This window comes from Ixodes scapularis, unplaced genomic scaffold (assembly GCF_016920785.2).
Source record: "Ixodes scapularis isolate PalLabHiFi unplaced genomic scaffold, ASM1692078v2 PGA_scaffold10__122_contigs__length_95168666, whole genome shotgun sequence".
NCBI lineage: Eukaryota > Metazoa > Arthropoda > Arachnida > Ixodida > Ixodidae > Ixodes > Ixodes scapularis.
Window position 1 is genome coordinate 75,135,096 of NW_024609836.1, and position 20,773 is coordinate 75,155,868.

A 20,773-nucleotide genomic window follows, 5' to 3' on the forward strand; every position below is an offset into this window, starting at 1 on the left:
AGCTCCGGTAAAAACGGATGCCTCCGCGAGAAAAGAACGAAAGAAAAAAGAACCGCTATAGCTCCGAGCTATCTACGTCGAAAGCCGAGAGGCTGTGTTCGAGTGTGTATTGTGCGCGTGCGTGTTTCTTAACGCGTTCGCCGGTACACAGTCCACGGGCAGTGCTCGAGGCCGCGGTGTCGTCGAACGTGAAAGGGGATGATGATCCGACAGCGGCTCAACGCCGTCACTGCCGCCGCCAGGGCAACCCAAGCAAGAGCAGCGGCACACGCGCAAAGACCCCGCGGCCGCGCTCCGAGCTCGCCAGGGGGAGCCAAGTCCGCGCTCAATGACCGCTGTCCGTCCCTTCTCCCCCTCCTCCCCGCTCCTCCTCTCCCGCGGGCGGCGGAAAAGAGGGCAAGGAGGCCGAACCCGAGAGAGGGAGAGAGAAATCGCCCAGAGCGCCGGAGGGCGAGAGGCAGGGGCGAAACCTCTCGCCGCGGCGAGTCACCGTGCAGACCGCGCTCCGCAAGCAAGCCGCTTGCGGACATTGGAGCCCACCCGACGGACACACATCAGAGGCGGGCGGACCCCTGTGCAAGCGTGTGTCTGTGAATGTGTGTGTGTGTGTGTGCCACGGATTAAAAAGAAACAAAAGAAAAAAAAAAACGCAACCGCCCGACGTCTCCCCCCCCCAGGAAGTCGCCGGAACGACCGACAAGCGAACGCCGGACGTTCCTTATGCATCGGACGTCGTCAGCGTCGGCCCGGACCGCAGGCCGTTGCATCGGGAGCAGAAACGTGGGGCTCACGTCGTCTGCTAGTGGAACGTCGCCTGCTTCGGAACCGTCGTCTGCTCGCGAAACGCCGTCTGCCCGTGGAACGTCGTCTGCTTCGAGATCGTCGTCTGCTACGGACCGCGGCTTGGGGTTCTGACCGTCCGAGCCCACGGTTACCGCAACCTGACAACCGACGAAAGTTGGTGACCACTCTGTCAAGATTGGTGTTCGTTTGTCCGTTGTCTCGTGGATGGTGCGGTGTCGCTGTTGTGGTGGTCAGCTGTGCAGTGCGCTGGCGAAACTCCGGTTCGACGACGGCGACTGTGGATGCTGCGCGGGTGTGGAGTTCGTGACCGACTTTTTTGCTTCGTTTCTTTGACGGCAGACGACGAAATCCCCCCCTCTCGGTGGAAGACGCGCGAGACGCCAGAGAGAGGAAAGGGTGAAAACGAAAACAGAACGTAGCAAGACGACAACAAAACAGAAAGGGTGAGGTGCATAAGCGAACGAGAAGGAGGAGGAGGGTTCAGCCACGTGACACAGCGCTAAGACGCGACAACATTGGTGGCAAACGTCAAAAACGCGGGGAAGAAAAAAAAAAAAAGGAACTCGTGCTTCATTACCATTCATTAAAATCATCCGCCATTCATTAATTATCAAAATACCCCCTCACTTAAACCCCTCAATTATCAACCGGTAAATGAAAGCGATATCATCGTGATCTAAGAAAAAAAAAAAAGTTAGTGCCTACCTTTTCTAAAATTTCGAATCACGTGATCTCCATTCATCGGATTATCGAGTAGTATCGATGACGATCCCCCACATTCAGACGCGGCGAATATGAAACGTCAACCTACCTGCTCCTGACGAATCCGACAGAAACAGCAACAAAAAAAAAGTGTATCTCGTCCTGAATGTGTACGACTTCACGCCGACCAGTCGCCGCGCCGCGAAACCTCGGAGGAAACCCACCAGTGGATGTTTCGAGCTGAATCTCCTCCGCTCGCCGGAACCGTGTGCGGTGTGTGTGTAGTACATGAGCATCACGGAGAGTCTTCCCCCGTGCGTGCGGTGACGTTCTCTGAGGTCCGCGAGGGGACCGTGACGGACGCGCGGAGCGGGCGGACCAGGGACCCGGGTTCCGTGGTCCCTCGTCTTCGAAGCTGGAGGTCCATGCCATGTCACGGCGCAAACAGGAGAAGCCACAGCCGCGCAAGCGATCTCTGACAGGTGAGTCGGTCAATCGTGTCCTACTATACCTGCTTGTTTCACTGTAACGAGAGAAAGCCTACACGTTGGGGGCTAGTTTGGGAAAGTCGTAATCTAATATTTCATTTACACCGCCAACCGCTTTACACTGCAAGTACTACGTCATACAGAAGACAGTTGGGCAGACGCTATCTCAGCCATATCTCTTCCTTGTATAGACCTTTGCCTAAACCTTGCATCGTGTTCGTTGTCTCGTGTTTGCTTATCGCGTGGTTTGGGTTGCGGTGTCACTCTGGCTGGTTTCCCTGTCAAAAGAAGGGAGGGGTCAGTCGAAGTATAAGACTCCGACTGGCCACTCTTTTTTTTTTTTTTTTGCGAAATAGATTGGGAAAGTTGGAGCTTTTGGGGGAAGTGTGAAGCAATAAGCAAAGAAAACACTGCATGTACCCATTCAAGACAATAACACACAACAAGAATCGTGGATCACAGAAGCTGCGTATAGCTTCATAACACATTCAGTGTGTTTTCTTAAGGCGAAACGTTATGCTCTTCTCGGGCGAAGGAGCTACGTATCAAGGGAAAGAGGTTTGACGAATGACGCAGCGGGAAAAATTAATGAATAAACTTTCGCCGATAAACGAAATCTGCTCAAGTGAATCTGCTCTCTGACGTAAGCAACTGCGAGCGAAGCATAATGCTCGATGTCGCAGCTTTAGCTGCACTTCCAGGTATTGGAGTATACGAACAGCGGTTCGGGAAGGGGGGGGGGGGGGGGGGGGGGGACGGACATGATAGCACTGCCTCATTCATAGCCATCGCTTTGCAACGCAAAGCCACGACAACCGGTTTTCCTATCAGTTCGAAACTGAGGGATGGATGTCACCGCACTATTCGATTCAGACCACGGTTCGCACACCTTTGTACTTCTATGCTTCGTTTCACTTTAAAAACTGGTTCATATACAGCCCATTTTCTTGCGTTACGTTAGAAAAGCTTGCGTACAAGTCACCGGCACATTTGTGCTTCGTATGAAGCACGGTTACCAGTTCAAGGGGATAGCCTGTGGCACGCGACATTCGAGACACTAATGTTTCTGTGACTTGTACGTAGCGTAAGAAAACAATGGTGTTAAGTCGGGACGCAGCCGACGTATACGAGCGGAGTGTACCAATCAAACAGTGATAAAAGCGCGCCGACATGTTGTTTGTCATGTTCTTTTTTGTGTGCTTTATCATCGCTAAACCATTCATGTATAAGGAAGGCCCACTGACTGGCAAATTGTGTGACGCCGTTTGGTTGCTCCCATCAGCTCGTAGCGTCAACTACGTCTGGATTTGAGGTGAAACGAAATGTAAATCGAAACTGTCTTTTTGGCATCGTCATTTGACCCTGCTGCCCTCGTTGATAACAGCGTTCGACAGTGGGAATTTTCTGCTGGAGAGATGCAGAAGAGCTCGCGGTCTCTATTCTTGTCTGCCACAGTCGCCCGCACTATGACAGGGAGCAAAAATAACATTGGCAATCACTTCAGTTATGGAATCGGATTCAGTGTCACGAGTTGTTTGTTTTGCGAAGTGTTGCGTTGCATGGTTCACGAGCAACTTGCTCAGGTAATGGCCACTCGCGGACATATCTGGGGCCAGTGGAGCTATTTCGAGCCGCGTGGTTACGTACGCTTCCATCGGAGCGTCTGCTCGCGATCGTAAAACTGGAGTGTTCGCATTCATCTATTGCACTATACTCTGAAGCATCGTGTCCTGTCATCTGCGCTCTTTTATTTCCGCTGTCAGTTACGTTTACTCGGATGACACCTTGTAGAATTTTCATACGTATGACGAGACGCGCGGAGCTGCGTCTGCTATAAAGACGCATAGAGTGGAACGCGTCTTCTTGAAGCCATTTCCCCGCTGGCGCCGCCGTGCGGGCAGGATTGGAAGCTAAGGGGCTTCCTTCCGGAAACACATGAATACCACGCAACTCCTTGGCTAATGTCACAGGAGCTAACAGTCAGCTCCAGTCATTGAAAAAGCTGCACAGTATCGATGTATCTACCTGCTTTGATAGTTTTGTTCGAAAATGCGTAAAAGACATTTTGTCTTATACTTGGCACAAAGGCTTGCACAACAATAACGTCGTCGACTTTGGGTGTGTTTTTCACCCGTTTACGATGTTAGACTTTCAGAAAACGAAATGCGGTATGGTCTATATGATTTCATTTGGCCGTAAAGTTGGTTCTCCCAAAACACGCAGTCCGCTACTTTGATTGGCCACCTTATATGAATAAACATATATCGCTCAGAAATGTCACTCTCTCACAAGCTTCTCTCGAGTCGGCATCAACGTTTACGCAGCCACAAGATACTAAAGCAAATCCCGTAATACTTCGGGTACACGTCCACTAATTTTGTAAGAACCCGCTCCCTTACCGTGGTTACTAAACGACGTGTATCAAAAAACGTTTTTGTGATGCAACATAAACTTTGGGCTGTAACAGAACGCCCTCCCACCATCAAGCGATCCAACGCCTGCCCGATTCCCACGACACATGCGACGCTGTGCCCCACAACTTTCGTCCACTCATCTTTTGTTACGCGAGCGGCGTCGCTACTAGAAATCTCTGGAAAAATCAAAACACGTAAATCAGGCCTTCAAATTAATGGTACTAGATATCTACATCGATCTATAGAAACCAGAAGTAATCGAAAAACCATCCCTGCAGCATGGATATCTCTATAGTCTGCTGCTCATCAACTCACGCACACACTCTTAATGTGCTACACACACTTCTTTCACGAAAAAAAAGAAGAAAAGTAAACACCTAATCAATACGGAAAGTCACCTGATGTATGTGCTACGAAGAGAATCGTGACGTCACTGGCAGAATGAGAACGGCAGGCACCTATTTCAGATGATTTGTCCCCAGCACGCATTCCTTGGCTTTTACCTTGCTTTGGATGCGCGTGCACACTCGTAGAAAACTAGGCGCCCACGCATTATCTAGGGTACACGCAGCTCACGCTGATGGCAGGACAACTGGAAGGGTGAGAACGGCAGGGATGCCGTTCTAGTCCTGCCAGTGACCCGAGTAGGTACACGGCGCGACAGAGCGCGAACTGAAACGTCGCCGCTATTTCGCGTACACGCCCACGCCGTTTAGATTCGAAAAAAAATTATTACCCTGAAGTCGGTAGTTGATGTGTCTACACCTCCACCATGCTATTCATTTTGATGACGACCGTTTAGCGCAGGGAACGAGAAACAAGGAAAATCGAACGATCGCGTATTCGTGCAAACTGAGTCGCGCTCGTTATGAGAGAGTTTGTCGAATCGCATCGTACTGGGACGACTGTATGGCGTAATTTATTCAGACGAAGACTGCCGTGATATATACGGAGAACTACGCATACATTTCCGCGTTTATGATTTATCAATTACCCGAGCACCCAACCGTCGTCGCATAAAGGCGAGAAAACGAGCACAAGTCAAACGACACCCTCTTTAACTTGGAAATTGAAGTTCGCTTTTTTTGAGGGTCATTATCGACACCTTAGTTGTGCGTATAGCTTTTTAAAAGTCTCGGCAATGCAGACCAAGGTTACCTGTGAGGTGGTTAGAAAGCCCTTCAATACCTACGCCCTTTTACAATTCGTCTAAAAGCACTGCAAAATAGCGTGCTGAAAATAAACAAAAATAAAAAATATCAACGAGCTGAAGGATAGTGGGTAGACCTCAAAGCAAGCTGCCTTGAGGTCTACCGACTATCCTTACGATCAGATCTCAGAGTTCTGACGTCACCAGAACACCAGCAAAAGAAGCAGACGAACTTGCGCCCAGTATCGACTAAAAGTTACGGGTGTTGTAATAGGGGTTCGAATGGAATGGCTCGGTGCCGCCTCTATTTAACCTGCGCAGTGCTAAAAAGAAAAGTTTCCACGTGGTGGCGCCGGCGTGGAAATGGCTTGGAGAAGATGGCTTCCATTTAGTTGCTTTAAATCATTGTAGCGGGAAAATCGCTGCTCTTTATCATTACGGGTATGTCTTAAATATAGCGGATTGATCGATACTTTCGATGAATGAATAACCATTCGGAAGAAAGAGCTTATTGTCAAATTTTATGTACAGTTTAACGAAGTGTGATTGATGTAATGATAGATGCTACACTAGAGCAGAAACGTTGATATGATTGCTTATCTAAAAATCTTTATTTGACTTATCTTTCGCGTTCTAATTTGCTTGCCCGACGAAACTATAACCGGCGAAAGGAAATGGAAGGTGCAAAGGAAGTTTAATGCTCGGATTCGCTCGGAAGAGAACCGCTTTCTTCTCGTGTTCAGTCTGATATCAACCTTTCTTGCTCGATGATGACACAAATGCGCATAGAAAGCATACAAATAATATTAAAAAATGGTCGAGAAAAAAATCTAGTTTGGCATTATTTATTTTTGCGGGAAAGATTTCATTTGAATTATCGTAGTAAAACTAGTTCGATTGAAAATCAGGATTTAAATCGTGATTTAAATTACCTCCATCTTTAGTCTCCGCCTTGACACTCCGTGTTACTTCAAGTTGGACCGCAGCCGACCCTACGATTCGACAGTGTCGCTCAAGCAGCGTCGAAAATAATTTTTCTTACATTTAACGTCAAGAGACAGACGCGATGAAGCACTTTTCGCGGGGACACAAAATGACGTCCTTTAACTCATTCTATACGCCATCTCAGAAATGCCTGTAGTAAAGACAAAGGCACCGGCGCGGAATTATTTTGTTTGTACGAGAACTCGCGCATATCGGAGGCATTTTTCGAGACCACATGCTTGTCGTCGTGCCACTTATCTGCTCTGCGCATGTTTTTGAGATGGAGTATAGAGGCTGTGCGATTATCGCTTCAAATAAAAAGCACGTCATTCCCAGCTTAAACACTGTAATTTGAGTCAGTGGCGTAGCAATTCCTTGCTTTGTGAAGGCCGTGGATGATGCGGCGCTATTTGATTCCGCCAACCCCAATTCCAACACCAGGGACCCTAAGCTCGTCAAACACAAAGTTGGGGCCGAAGTTCACGGAGCACACCGATTTACCTACAACGACGATGACTTCGCGCTTTTGTTGCCAGCGTCCAATCGGCACGTTTCGAGAACTTTCGGCTCCAACTTTGTGTCTGACGAGTTTAGGGCCCCAGGGGCTCTAAACTCGTCAACACACAAAGTTGGGGCCGAAGTTCACGGCGCGCACCGATTCACGACGATGACTTCGCACTTTTGTTGCCGGAGCCTAATCGACGCGCTCCGCGAACGTTTTGGCTCCTGCTTTGTGTTTAACGAGTTTAGGGCCCCTGTATAGGACTTCCTTCTGCTAGCTGTGCGCGGCCATCCGCCTCCTTGAATCTGCACCGTCACGCAGTCGGCGTTTCGAGGAACGTGGAGGTGCACTCGTGAGAAGTACCGTGGAGTCGTTTGCGAGCAAACACGCTTCAAAAAGCTAGTCTGACTACCACGGATGGAAAAAAAATATGCTTTGTTTGGGCGCCAGTCTGGCAACCATGGACGCGCGAAATTTTTAGAAGGCGTTTGGCTATAGGTGGCGCGAGCTACCGCCCGTTACGAAGGGTGCGGCCATTACTATCCGTCCGAAGCGCGCTTTAGCATAGCTAGACTACCGGACGATTCTACACGCGCCAGAAGCAAGATGGCGGCGGCCAAAGGTCGTACTTGCAAACGTCTATATAGCTGCGATTCGAGGTACGCATTCGAATGGCCCTGAGGCTCGACCCACGGTGAAACTCGGGCTCAGTGCTGCTTGCAGCGCTGCAACTCGCGCAGCTGCTCCATGTATTTCGCGACTGTATTCGCTCGGATCGCACATTTTCTAAAGCTGCGTTCTCACATTCCATTTACTTTTTGTGTTATGTTTTTTTCGTATCATTATACGTTTGACGCTGGGAGTGGCATCAGTAATAATCCTCGTTGGGGGCGGAACCAGCTTTGTATCCGTGGCCCTTTTTGGCGGACATTCGTGTTGCTTTATTTTTTTTTTTTTTGGTCTCTCTCTCTCTTTTTCTTTGAGTCGGCCATTTTTCATGCTGCGAAACCCGTTCTAAAATACATCGCGGATGCCGGTTTTCAGTCAAAATGTACGTTTCGTGTTTGCGTAGCCGTTTTCGTCTGCTGTTCGTAAAAAGACAACCAGGACCATTGGACGGTCGCATATCGTTTCAGTCCCCCGATGGTGGTAAAAAAAAAAAAAGCACGAAAGACGTGGGTTTATAGCCTTTTGACACTTCGTAACACTAGACTGGTCGAGGTACAGCGTCGAATAAAAAATTACAGATGATTTATATCCAGATTTAAATCATAATTTAACTCATAATCTAAATCATGCAATTTACTTGTCGCCTTTAAATCAAAAAGTGTCCCCCAAAAAAATAGTGAAATATGTTTTAATATCTGGGAAATTTATTCGTGCTATATACTTATTTATTTAAAAAAACAAAAAACACTCATGTATTCCTTAAACCAGATCATATAATAGACATGAAAGCTGCTTTCGCAGAGTTAATGGAACAGAGACGCCCTGCTTTGTGGCAAAGCCCAATTAGCAAGGTTGAATTTCTTATTTTCTTTTTGAACTCCGTGGCTCAAAGGTTTGGAGAGCTACGAATTCAGCAGTGCTGGTAAAAAAGCTGAAGATAAAGCATTGTGTAGCCCTTCCCCTTTTCCCAGCGTCTTCGGCAGCTCCGCTGGACGCCATATTTGTGGGCGCTGTTTAGAGGGCATGCTCAGAACGAGCTCACATCAATAGGCTGCTAAGACCGGCAATCTTCATGGTGCGAAATGCACGTTACAAAATAAGTGTGGAATCTCCCCATCAGCACGCGCTCAGCATTCGCGCACACAGCTATGGCCGCCAGTGAATACTCCCTATAGGATGAAAATTCACTCCTCCGAGGGAACGTTTTTACGGTATATCATATAGTGATATACCTCATATTTATTTCGTGTAACTCGTATTTCGATCTGTTGATATCTTAATGCAATCAGCGTGTTCCCAATCGTTTATATTAGCAAATATCTAGTTCACTCACGTTTCGTACAGAAAAACAAATTGTTGCTCTAGCTTTAAGGAAGTGTAGGTTGTTTACACTTACCACGAAAATGTTTAGAAGAGTTTTAAGGCTTTACGGCATAATATAACTTTAAAGAATTATGTCTTGCAGCTTTCTCAAAGCACAAAGGCATTAAAACAAACAATAAAAAATACGTCGTGTTACAAAAAAAAATTATTTGACCTGCACTGCACCACATTGTGAACGCGAACACGACCTCGGGCGTTTTTAGCGTTTTACCCAGATTGATCGCCATGACAGCCATCAAACTTTACCGCTTAGATTACTGCCTTGAATGAGGACTTTCCACCACACTATAGTGTTTATGGCAGCCATTTCGTTTTAAGCTGGTATCATTAAATCTGGCGATGGCTTGTTCGCGCTAACGGTGTCGCTGTCTAGACGATGGATATTCAAAGCCGTTTTGAATAAAATGAAACTGATTTTTCGCAATATTTCCGAAAAAAAAAATAAAACATGATGAGTTTTATTAACCTCTTCAGGTACCTTTTACACAGCGCTGGGAAACGCAGTCGAAATAAGACAAAAGCGGTGTGACAGTCAGTACCTTTCGTATATACAAAGCTCCCAGTAATGTGATAACCTTCGGTACTTGTATGAAGTAGGGTTACCAGCGTCGATGGTGTGAATCCGCAAACATAGTCACAAACGTTAACAGTTATACTTTAAGGTCAGAATCATGGAGAGAACATTTTCGCCATACTTGACACCCAAAAAACAAAAACGGCAAGTTTTGCTCACAGTTTTATATAGCTGTACGAGTAGTTCCTAGAAAAATTGTTTGTCCCAAAAAAACAAAAAAACAAAAAAAAACATTTCTTTATATTTATTTATTTTTCGTTTGAAACGTGTAATTTTATAAGAAACTCTGTTTTTCGCGTGTCCGATCACCTTGTTATCAATCCTTAGCCAATGAGATTACAGCATTAAGGGATAAGAACGCCTAAATGCTAATCAGGTTGCAAAAATCGAGAATGTGATAAGCCACGCCGCAGATTTCAGTGACGGCTGCAATGTTGAATGCACATACAAGGATCTTAAGTCAGCCTTATCATAAAGCGAGAAATTAGTAACACACTCGAGAAGCCGAAATATGCTTACTGCCGTTGTTGAGGTGAACAAGCGTATTCGCTTTTTGAATCAAATGGCTCGTTACTCGGAAGTAGTTTCTTTTATGTAATCAGTCAATTGGGAACTTTTTTTTTATCTCGTAACAGTCGCGAGGTAGTTTAATGATTTCTAATAGGTAGTTGATGTTAAACGTTTTGATGGAATGAAATGCAGTTTCTCACCATACTTGCGTGCTTGTCACCACCAAGGTCGCAAAAAGACGCGGTGGACGCACTTTTTCGTGTCACCGAGCGCGGGTCTCATTCAACAAACGAACGACAAACATCGGCGCTTGCAAACATGTCCAGTCCATCTTAATGACAATTTTTTATGACGCCTCAATGTCACCAACCTCTAGAAATAATTTTAAAAAACGCGTTACTCTCAAGTCTTATAATTCATTGCTACCTTATGACGTCAACGAAGTCTCGGCTTTTCGGTTGCTTTGAGATGCTTCTGCGTGAAGGCTACTGCTTGGTGTTTCAAACGCGTCGAGGGAAACATTGTGCATGCACAGAGGCGCTGACAACTTCTAAAGCGCGGATCTAGGCCCACCGACGAACAAATCAAAAAGCAAGAAGCACGACCAAATTTGCGTTTCTGAGACTGCCGGCGACTGCATACGGGTCGAAATAGGGGGTAGACGTAAAGCTGGCTGGCTTTCTTAGTTTCTCCTCGCTCTTCGAGCGCGTTCGAACGCCCATCGCCGGCGTCTTTGCGTTCGCTTTTCACCTTTCGGACACGTTCGAACAGCGAGTAGAAACAAGTGCGGCTGGCTCTGCGTCTACCGGGCGGATCGTTCCGATCAGAGGTCGGTGGTCCGGCTTCCCCGCGTGTTCTCCTCTTCTCCTCTTCCTCGGTTTCGACCCGTATAGGAGGTTTTCAAAAATCTGGACTAACACACTCTAAGTAACCCGGAGTGTTTACTTTCCCGCAGAGTTCTTAGGAGATTTGATGACTGTCGTCTACGGTGTGTTTACCGCGTGCCCCCAAAAAGTGGTCCCTCGATTTCCTACTAATGAAGTCATAGAATTGTCATTCTGTCGCCGACAGCGATCCTGGCGGTGTCAAAACAGACTCCTGCTCGACAGACCACGGAGGCTTCGTCAGCCAGGAACTGGCGACGCTGCGACGACAGCGACACTCACGTCTGCTTGAGCTTATATTTTTATTTTTGCGGAACTTTTACAGAAGAGTTCTGCACATGCGTGAGCTCCGGACGCCCAGTGGCAAACGCTCGAATTACACCCGGTGGTTGATCGGTGGACGACGAAGAAAACTGCGAGTTGTCGAGTAGCATCGTCGCGTCGACCGGAGTCCGATGAACAACACCCAGGCCTCTACGTTAGAGCGTTGCATTAGGAAGCGTCGGCTGTGGCGGTTGTATTTAAGCTTTGATCGGCCACTTTGGCGCCGAAACAAATACGGTGGGAGGTGTTACGGGGATGCCAACCTTCGTCTTTCTCAGGCGTACGCGCTGCGAATTACAAAAATTTTGTTGCTCGTATGTTTAGACAGTGTTGGTGGTAGTACGCCCCAACGGGGGACTTGTCTCTTAGCTGTAGATGAGAAATTTGGTCATAGCGGTACAACCGCTAACCCGGGGGTCTTTAACGTGCACCACGAATTAGTGATCACACGAACGCGTGCCGGTACTAAAGTCGGTGGTACGAAACTCATCCAGTTCGAAACGGGCAGGGGGGCGGAGATCGAACCCGGGAGGTTCTGCAGCGCAAGCTTTTGCCCTGCGCTTTGAGCTGAGACGCGTTAGCCCACTCGGCCACCGAATCCGATCCCCCCGCTAAGTACAACCGAAATTAGGACACGCTCAGGTCGGGACGCGCTACCTGACATCACCGGTGAGACATGGTTGTATAAAAGCAATATTAATTGTGCCGCAAAACCTCGCAAACTACAATTTTATTAAAACATCGCGCTCCTGTCATCCTGTACTAATCTCCGATAAACATTCTCACAAAAAGTGATTTTTCTGTTTGTTTTTACACAAAAGACATGCTTCCTAAACGCTCATAGTGACCACTATATAAAAAAGAAAAAGGATTCATCTGTTACTTTGGCGTTATCGAGCCTGTGAGTTTCGCGGAATTCCTGGAACATTCAGTCACTCTATCCTGTACCAACCGGAAGGACTTGACACTTGGTAAAGCAGCTCCCTTCAACCACCTCTACTTCGTGCATCCGCCACCAGGTGGCGTCGTTATATGAAAAAGAGACATTTCAGCCTCGTACTTGGACGAGCTCCCTCCATAAATTGCAGCGATTGTTTCTCCCGATTGCTTCGCGGGAAAGTAAACGCTCCATATTTCTTAGAATGGCATAAGCGCCGGAAAGGTATAGGAGCTTTTTGAGAGTATGGGGACCAATAGGGGCTCCTCCTTTCAATAGGGAACATGTGACACGACGGCAATTGTGGCGAAAGCACGAGAACGCTCTCCTTTTGCTTTTATTGTGTGTCGCTCTACAACTTTCCTTCTCTCTTTCTCTCACAAACTGTCACTGTTTCATTTTTCTTTTTTTAAGTGATAGCGTTTTGATGAAGTGTCAAATGCTGATGCTCGCGTATAGGTCGATTGGGTAAGACGGATCGGCGAACGAGCGCGCGCGCGTCGAATGACGTCGTATGCCCCGCCGCCGCGATATTCACATTTGGTGGAATGTCGTTCGTATACATTGGAGTGTATACGATGTTTCCGCGCGCATACCGCGCGACTGGAATGTGTGTCTCTCGTGTTGTGAGCGGGCTGCGCGCTCTGATTCCGAGCAAGTGGATGCGTACCTACTCCACGACCAAGGTTCGTACCGAGTTGAGACACGCCAACAAAAACTAAGTCATTGAAAGCGGTGGTGTTACGGTACTGCCTTAAAAGGGTTCTTAACAAGCGTTCCTGTTTTTCGTTTTTTGTGTATGTGTGTGTTTTTTGTTTTTATTTTTTAGAATGTAAAAGGTGTCTTTTTGCTTCGCCGCTTGCATTATAAAAGAACCAGATAGTTGTGTACCACTTAAGCACCGCATTTTTCGGCCTATGGTCCGCACGCCATGCATAGTCCGCACCTGATGCTTAGTCGACAGGAAAATCGTCTCATACACGGCACACCTCGACAGATGTCTTCTTAGCTACCAAAAGAGCTTGTATTATACATTAATCAGTATTAAAATACCCTTTCATTCAAAAAATTCGTCGCGTCTTGTCATAATGAACAATCGTGGAAAACAAAATTCCTGTATACTTTGCACGCGTAGATAGTCTTCAAAGCCTAAAATTTCAACTTTTGAACATGTACGGCTCGAGGAATATCGCCCGGAAAATACGGTAGTGTAAATAACGGCCTCCTGGAAGCATTTCTTCAACAGTTGTGATTGTAGTCACTGAAAGTTTAAGGCGCTCAACACTGACACTTTTTTTTTTTTATAAAATTTAGTGCGTTTTTCGGTTTCAGCGTACCACGCGAATGAGGCACCAATCGCAAAGTGAAAGCCTTCGTCTTAATTAGACAATCAATGGGGGTGATCGGGGGCCGAATAGTCTAGCGCATACCAGCTCAGAGTACGTGGAGCGAAAGCTCGCGCTACAGAACCCGAAATCCTGTGTTTGTTCACTTCCCATCCCTTCCCGTTTCGGTCTGGATGAACATTACACAGGCGTGCGGTCGTGTATCACTACTGTTTGATGCACGTTAAAGACCCCCAGGCTAGTGGTTGCACTGCACTGGCTAAATTGCTTCTCTACAGCTGAAAGACAAGTTGCTCGTTGAAGGGACACTAACTTCAAGGCTGTGTAAACATACCCACAACCATTTTTTTTTAGATGGACGCTGTGATGGTTCTATTGTCAACGAATGCATAAAAGAGATAGAGAGAGGGGATATATTATAAATTATTTAATTGTAGCATCTTAAAAAAAAAAAAAAGAACTTTATAATGACAAGGAATGCCACATTAGAAGGGTTGGGGGTTTCGAATTGAATTGGGAATTTTATGCACATGTAAGATTTACAGTTGTGTGTTCTCTTCACCGTTTTTCTGTGATGTTTTGCTCATCAAAAATTAATTTCTGTTGATAGCGACAAAGCAAACGCTTACACGAGAAATGTTTAGTGTTTCTAATTGATGGGGTGATTTTGTACACGAGCATCATTTTCATTTCCAAGGTACCTTTACGTGATTCAAGTTCCTATGCGATATGCCACATTGGAGTTGCTATTTGTTTAGTCCGACGGAACAAGTGCCTTGGGCACTTGCGAGCGTATGCTGTCGTCGAGATAAATTTCACTGTGTTAACTGAACAGGGAAGTTGCGAAGGACGTCGGTCATAGCGATGTCAACACTAGATAAGTACGGTGTCAGTTTTGTTGGAGTGAGTTTATTTTTCGTGACAAGGTTCCTACTGATATCGGTGCGACGGTGAACCAATACGATTTTTTTTTTCTCCAGAATTCGAACCTCAGCATGATTTTTTCTGAGACATAGAACGAAACTGTATCTAAATATATGGTCGGTATCGACCGCAATCTCAATTGTTTTAGATTACCAGAAATATATAATGCACTTCGCCACCTGCGACCTTGGTATGGTGTGCATTTTTTTTTATATTATATTAAAATATTCCTACATAACTAAAGCTACCCAGTTAACATTTGTAACATTTTACAGTTAACACTGTAAAAATGACGTTTTGTTTGATTTTTTTATTTTATTTTATTCGCGTTTGGTGGCTCGAGGCAAGAATTTAGCTTTAGCTCTTTTAGCAAAACGACGACAAATTACTACCAAAAAACCTAAGCAAACGTAATTATTTTTATTGTATCTTTTTTTCAGGAAGTTGAGGGACTTGTCTGATAAGTACGCCTATAATGAATTGAGATTTCTTTTTTTTTTTTCGTAAAATATCTAATTAGAGAGAAAGATAACATATGTTGACAAGTTATAATGTTAAGCGCGTGATCAGTTTTCGGTGTATTTGTCTTCATTATCGCGTCGATTACCGCTGTATAGCTTCACAAGCCTTGTTATAACGCTTTGGCGTCCTCCCGTTTTGGTAGAACTACAAGGGGATTACAAGTGCGACATGGTGCGTTCCGCAATACTTTACTCCCTTTATCACGTCTTGTCGGAAAAAACAATGCTGTTTTTTTTTTTTTTTTTTCTTTTTGTCGCAGCTAGGATTGAACCTCCTCACTTTCATAAACTGTGTGCTTTAAGCCTTTTTTTTTTTTTCGTGACTGCCGCCGTGTTGCATTTTAAACGCATAGTTGGGTTTGGGTAAAATACCAAATTAGCTTTTCAGCTACATGGAAGATGTTAGAATTAGAGTAATTCAAACCACTATGGTTTGTTGTTTTTTCTCCGGCTATACATTATATTATAGTTATGTCTAAATTACTTACTTTAATCTTTGCCACCAACAAAACTGCGTCACATTTCAACATTGCAACTGTCACACCTGTACGGTTAGCTACAGCTGGTTCAACGTCTGCATCTCGATTTCACGGCTTGGTGTGGATTTCAGATGGATACGTCAGAATTCAAGATGACGTTTCTAATGATACCTCCTGCTTGCCTTGCACATTGCCTCTGGCTTCTATCTATTCTCCATCCGATTTAGTAAAAAGAAATAATATCTATATATATATAATATAGTTGAGCAGATAACTATTTGTCAGAGCAGGCCTAGACGTTAGCATGTATAGTTCTGCTCTGAATACTATTTCAGTATTAATTGTTTTTCTTAAACTAAAATTTGTCGCACACGAGTTCAAATGCCGCCAGTTTGAATTATTTTTTATTTACATTCCTTGCTTGTTATTTAGTGTTATTGCTACCTTCTTTGTTAATTACACAATGTTAGCTAGTTTCATAACCCGCGTAGCACACAGTATAGCAGCATCATTCAGAAGGCATATCAATATATATGATGCTTTTTCTTTGCATCCTAAATTCCTAATCCAGGATATTAGCTGTTCACGAGCAGAAAAATTAACATGTGATGATGATGATTACGATTAAGAGTCAGTTTGTAGATTTGTTTATTACTATGTCGAAAACATATTTCATTCACTTTGTGTGATGTTAACCGTTTCAGCTGATACAGGCACTCCGTGTTTTTTTTTTTTTTTTTCAGTCTCTTGTCGGGCAAAACCTTGCATTGTAGAGCGGGGCCAAGGTAGCAGTACACGCACGTCGTTGTCACCCACTGCCATCTCCCCATCTGCAAAACAAACAAAAAAAGAAAGAAAAAGACTAGGACGGCTTATGAAAGGGAAGAGAAAGAAATGCCGTTTCTCTGCAGTATATATATATATATATGTATATATATGATTTGTTAGCGTAGCTACAAGGCCCCTGAAAGCCCCACTGGATGGTTGTACTGCTGTGCTGCAAACACTGTAAAACCCTGATCGTCTTCTGCCGGGAAGAAAGTCGATTCCTAGTTTCCTTCTCTCCATTCCCTCTGTCACTCTCCTCCTCTCCCCGTCAGTTGCGCGTGTGTCTCAGCTACTCCCCGCAGGAAGGAGGAAGGTCTCGCTCTTTCTCGAAGGGAAAGGAGGATTTGAGGTCGAGTTTCCTCACTTCTGGCTGCTCGTCGGCCTTTCATCTAGAACAGTGGTTCTTACATGGGGGTCCGCGGACCCTTTGGGGTCCGTGAAGGTATTCTACGGGTCCGCAAAGCCCAGCCTCATTAGTCAAGCCCGGGAATAAAAGTTGTATTTTCTCAGATTGAGAAGAAACGTTCAAATGTTCGGGTGAGCTTTTACGTGGTGTAAGTCGATAACAAGTTTTTTCACACTTTCCCTTAATTATAATTCCTTTATTAAATCACTATTATGATTAAGCTATACATTTCTCTTCCCCTCAGCACAAACGGGGTCCCCCATCATCTCCGCCGATCCACAAGGGGTCCGCGAAACAGCAATGGTTGAGAACCTCTGATCTAGAACGCAGAAACGAAGAGAAAAAGTTCGCAATTTGCAGTTCGTTCTCGCGTCCTCCTCTCGCGGTGCAAAAACATACGAGGGGGGCTTGGAAGGGGAACCGCTGCGGTGCCTAGTCAAGCCAGACTCCTCTTTTGCATTTCACATCCAAACGCGTTATTACATTTGAATAAACTTGATCTGAAATGAAACACGAGATTTAGGGGAACCACTCGGAATGTTCATTCCAGATAGACAGACGATGCAAGTGTTCTTTCCTTATTTATTTATTTATTTATTTTTTGTTTAGAAATAAATTAACTACATCGAAGTTCGTTTTAAGTCATAATCGAAATGAAAAGTTTGTGATGACAGAGGTATGGCGCGTAACGAATACCGAGCACCTTGTCTCCACCCCGCAGCCAGCGAGGCAGAGACATTAGCTGACAAGAAGGCCGATGGACAAATCTCGAGACAAACAAAGAAATCGTGGACAAAATAAGCCATGTTCTACGTTTCCTTCGTTGGTAGTCACTATGGAGAGCCTACAATTGATCAGGATGAATCGTTACCCCCGCACCTCCACCACGTAGTGAGGAAGACCAGGCTAGGTAGACTAGCGCAGTGAACGACATATAATTATTCTAAACTCCGTTTCCATGCGCCAGCGCTAGAGACCGCTTCTGTGCACTCGGAACTGCGCGACTAAAATGTTCCTAGTTTGATAAGCGTGGGACGTCTGAGGACGACGATCACGTCACGTGACATCTTCGGTGCCGTAACTTTTTTTGGCGACCCATTTGTTGCCTATCTGCGCAAATGCACTCTTGAGTAAAGGACATCTAAAAAGGACTAGAAGTAAGGTACAAAGCATATGAGAGGTTGTGTGCGTCAAGTAAAGAATGCACCGGCCGCAATGTACTTGAAGTAAAGTACTATAGATACAATGTACATTCCAAGTGAAATACGGGTACTTTTTTGAGAATCTTTTACGATTCCCTTTCATTACCCAATAGAGGGATTTTAATTTAAAAGTTTCCTTTGCTTTCGGGGTAGTTGGGGGGGGGGGGGGGGGGGGGGCACCAGTGATTTTCAGAAATGGCGGCAAATATTGGGTAAGTTCGAATGGACACAGAGTTGTGTTTTACTCTCACTGACAAACTATTTAAAACAATTAACTTACAAGGCAATTATTTGTTGACAAATCACACTTTTCTGATACGTATGTAATAAGACCAAATTTGGGGAATGCACTTTGGAGTCGCGCGTTGTACTTTCTTTGGAAAGTACGGGAAAAAAATTACTTTAAGTTAAGTACAAGTGCATACTCAAAGAATGTACTTCAAGTAAAGTACAAGTTTTCTAAATCTGCAGGGCATCCCCGAAAAAAAAAATTATAGGATTTTTTTCGCCGCCACAATTAACTATGCATCGCCGAACGCTGATTCTCCGCCCGAAGGTAGCGCTAGAGGTCCAAACCAGGGGCCAAAGTTTCAGGGCGTACCGATATTTTATTCAAATGTTATACGCGATTTTCTAAAAATGTCAATGGGAAAATGGTGACCGACGGAGCTCTTGAATACACGGAGCTCTATGGGCGCCAGAAACCGAAAACGGGCGAAAATGGGGCCCATTTTTCCCATTAAAATATTCGGAAAATCACTTCTTTCGAATAACATATCGGTTCGTGCTGAAACTTTGCCATCTGGTTCGTGTCTCTAGCGCTACCTTTTGGTGTAGAATCAGCGTTCGGCCGTGCATAGATCACTTTTGCAGTGAAAAAAATCTTGTAACTTTCTTGGGGAAACACCTTGTATACTTGAAGTAGTAGTTTAAGAAAAATGTATTTAAGTACTGAGTAAACGCACCCAGCCTCCTCATTTCCGTTTCAATTATGTCTACCGCCGGTGGTTAGCATCAAGCTCACAAGAATATAATCGTTAGTGAACGTGTGTGGATATTATATGACGTGTCTTGAGCTGACTTCCAACTGCCACGTTGATAACTTTGTGCGTTCGTAAACAAAGGTCTCTGCTTCCATCCTAGACACACCCTGAGCTAGGTGCGGTTTCTACGCAGCTATGTGGTCCGCTTCACCCTCTACGATGGAAGGCAGCGGACGCTACGAGCTCTCCCAGCCAATCCAGCGTTTGGATCGGGTCACGTGACTGTGCATCCCACCCGTCTCTGTGCCCTTCTCGAAGGTCACGTGGTACTCACACGATATTGGATTGGCTACGATGCTTCGTAGCGTCCTCCGCGGTTCATCTTATGAAGTGAAACGGAGTGTATACACTCGCCGCGATCTCACGTTCGCCGACACTTCGAGTTATCTTACCGATGTTTTCACAGCTGGAAATGCACCGGAATTTCTAAGCGTGATTTCGTCCGCTTCGGCTAGGGAATTGCCGACCGAAATAAGATTGAGAATTGAGGTGCATAGGCTTATTGAACAGCTAAAGTGCGAGGGGGTCAGTGCTGTAAACGAAATAAATGACTGCACGTAGGTCACTGTGATTAATTACAGTGTATATCACGAAATACGTTCAAAGCTAAAATGAAACATGGTAGACTGTGGTTGCATTAACATGTAGGCAGTAGCTCGTAAATTCGCAGAAAAAATATACTGACAAATACGTGTTCAGGTTGACTCATTCCCGGCCTAAGAGCTATGCGTTGTTGTAAAACTGATATAACAAACAGTGCTGTGTCGGTGTCCCCAATCAGAGTAGAACCATGCCAATACCTCGTCTGCCTTTGTAAAACGAAACCACACGTCGAACAATGGGGTATTTTAAGTTGTAAGACTGATTAGAGCGTTGCGCGGATACTTTGTTTAACTGTAAGTGTGATTGAGTACAATTTAAAAAAAGAAATCTAAATATACCGGACATTATGCGGAAAGAAAGCTTGCGACGCATCGCACCCTGTGTCACGGCGTCACTTCAATATTCCAGATCAGTAGATTATTTTTTTTTTAGGTAATTGTCTAGGGTGTCTCGATGGGTTTCTGTTTCGGGGTACAGACAATTTTTCGTTGCATCATGTGACTCTAGCGCGCGACGCTACAGAAGTACTGGGATCATCAAATCATTCGCGAATGCTACCCGTTCAGTCAGATTAACGCCACATCGCGTGCACTATAAAAAAAAAGGCGTACAAAACATTGTGCAGGTAAAACAACTTAGGAACTGAAACCAACTTGGCTGTAAAATGGCTGCTATGTCAACATTCAGTCACTGAGTGCAGTAACAAACTAAAAACTTGCACCGCGAAAACAAAACAAAAATACGAAGGCGTACAGTTTTGAAAGAACGCTTATACGATATTTTTCACCGTTTTTCTCATCACCATGTACGAATGGACATTTCCATTTAGTGCAGTAAGGCCTGATGACGTATGAAGTCCGACTAGCGGAAAATTGGAAAGATTGTTTTTGCACTTCTCAACTTTACGTTTTACTCGAAAAAACGGCGGTGGTGTCAATTGTTGTCCAACTTACTTCAAGAACCTAGCAACAAAAAGCTTGGTTTCTTGCAAAGCGTTACTAAGTGTTTACATTCATGAGGCGAATTAAGATCATTGTATATGCATTCATGATCGGTCATTTATTCAAAACGTCCACATATCAAACGAAAGATGCAC

General features: G+C 45.2%; 1 protein-coding gene across 1 annotated transcript in view; it reads left to right on the plus strand.

Annotated features, from left to right (window-relative positions):
• Window positions 1-494: 494 nt before the first annotated feature.
• LOC8023898 (B-cell lymphoma/leukemia 11B) overlaps window positions 495-20,773 on the plus strand; it is a gene marked incomplete in the record, with an annotated part of 457,140 nt that continues 436,861 nt past the window's right edge. The window contains 1 exon segment of the mRNA XM_042288688.1: window positions 495-1,357.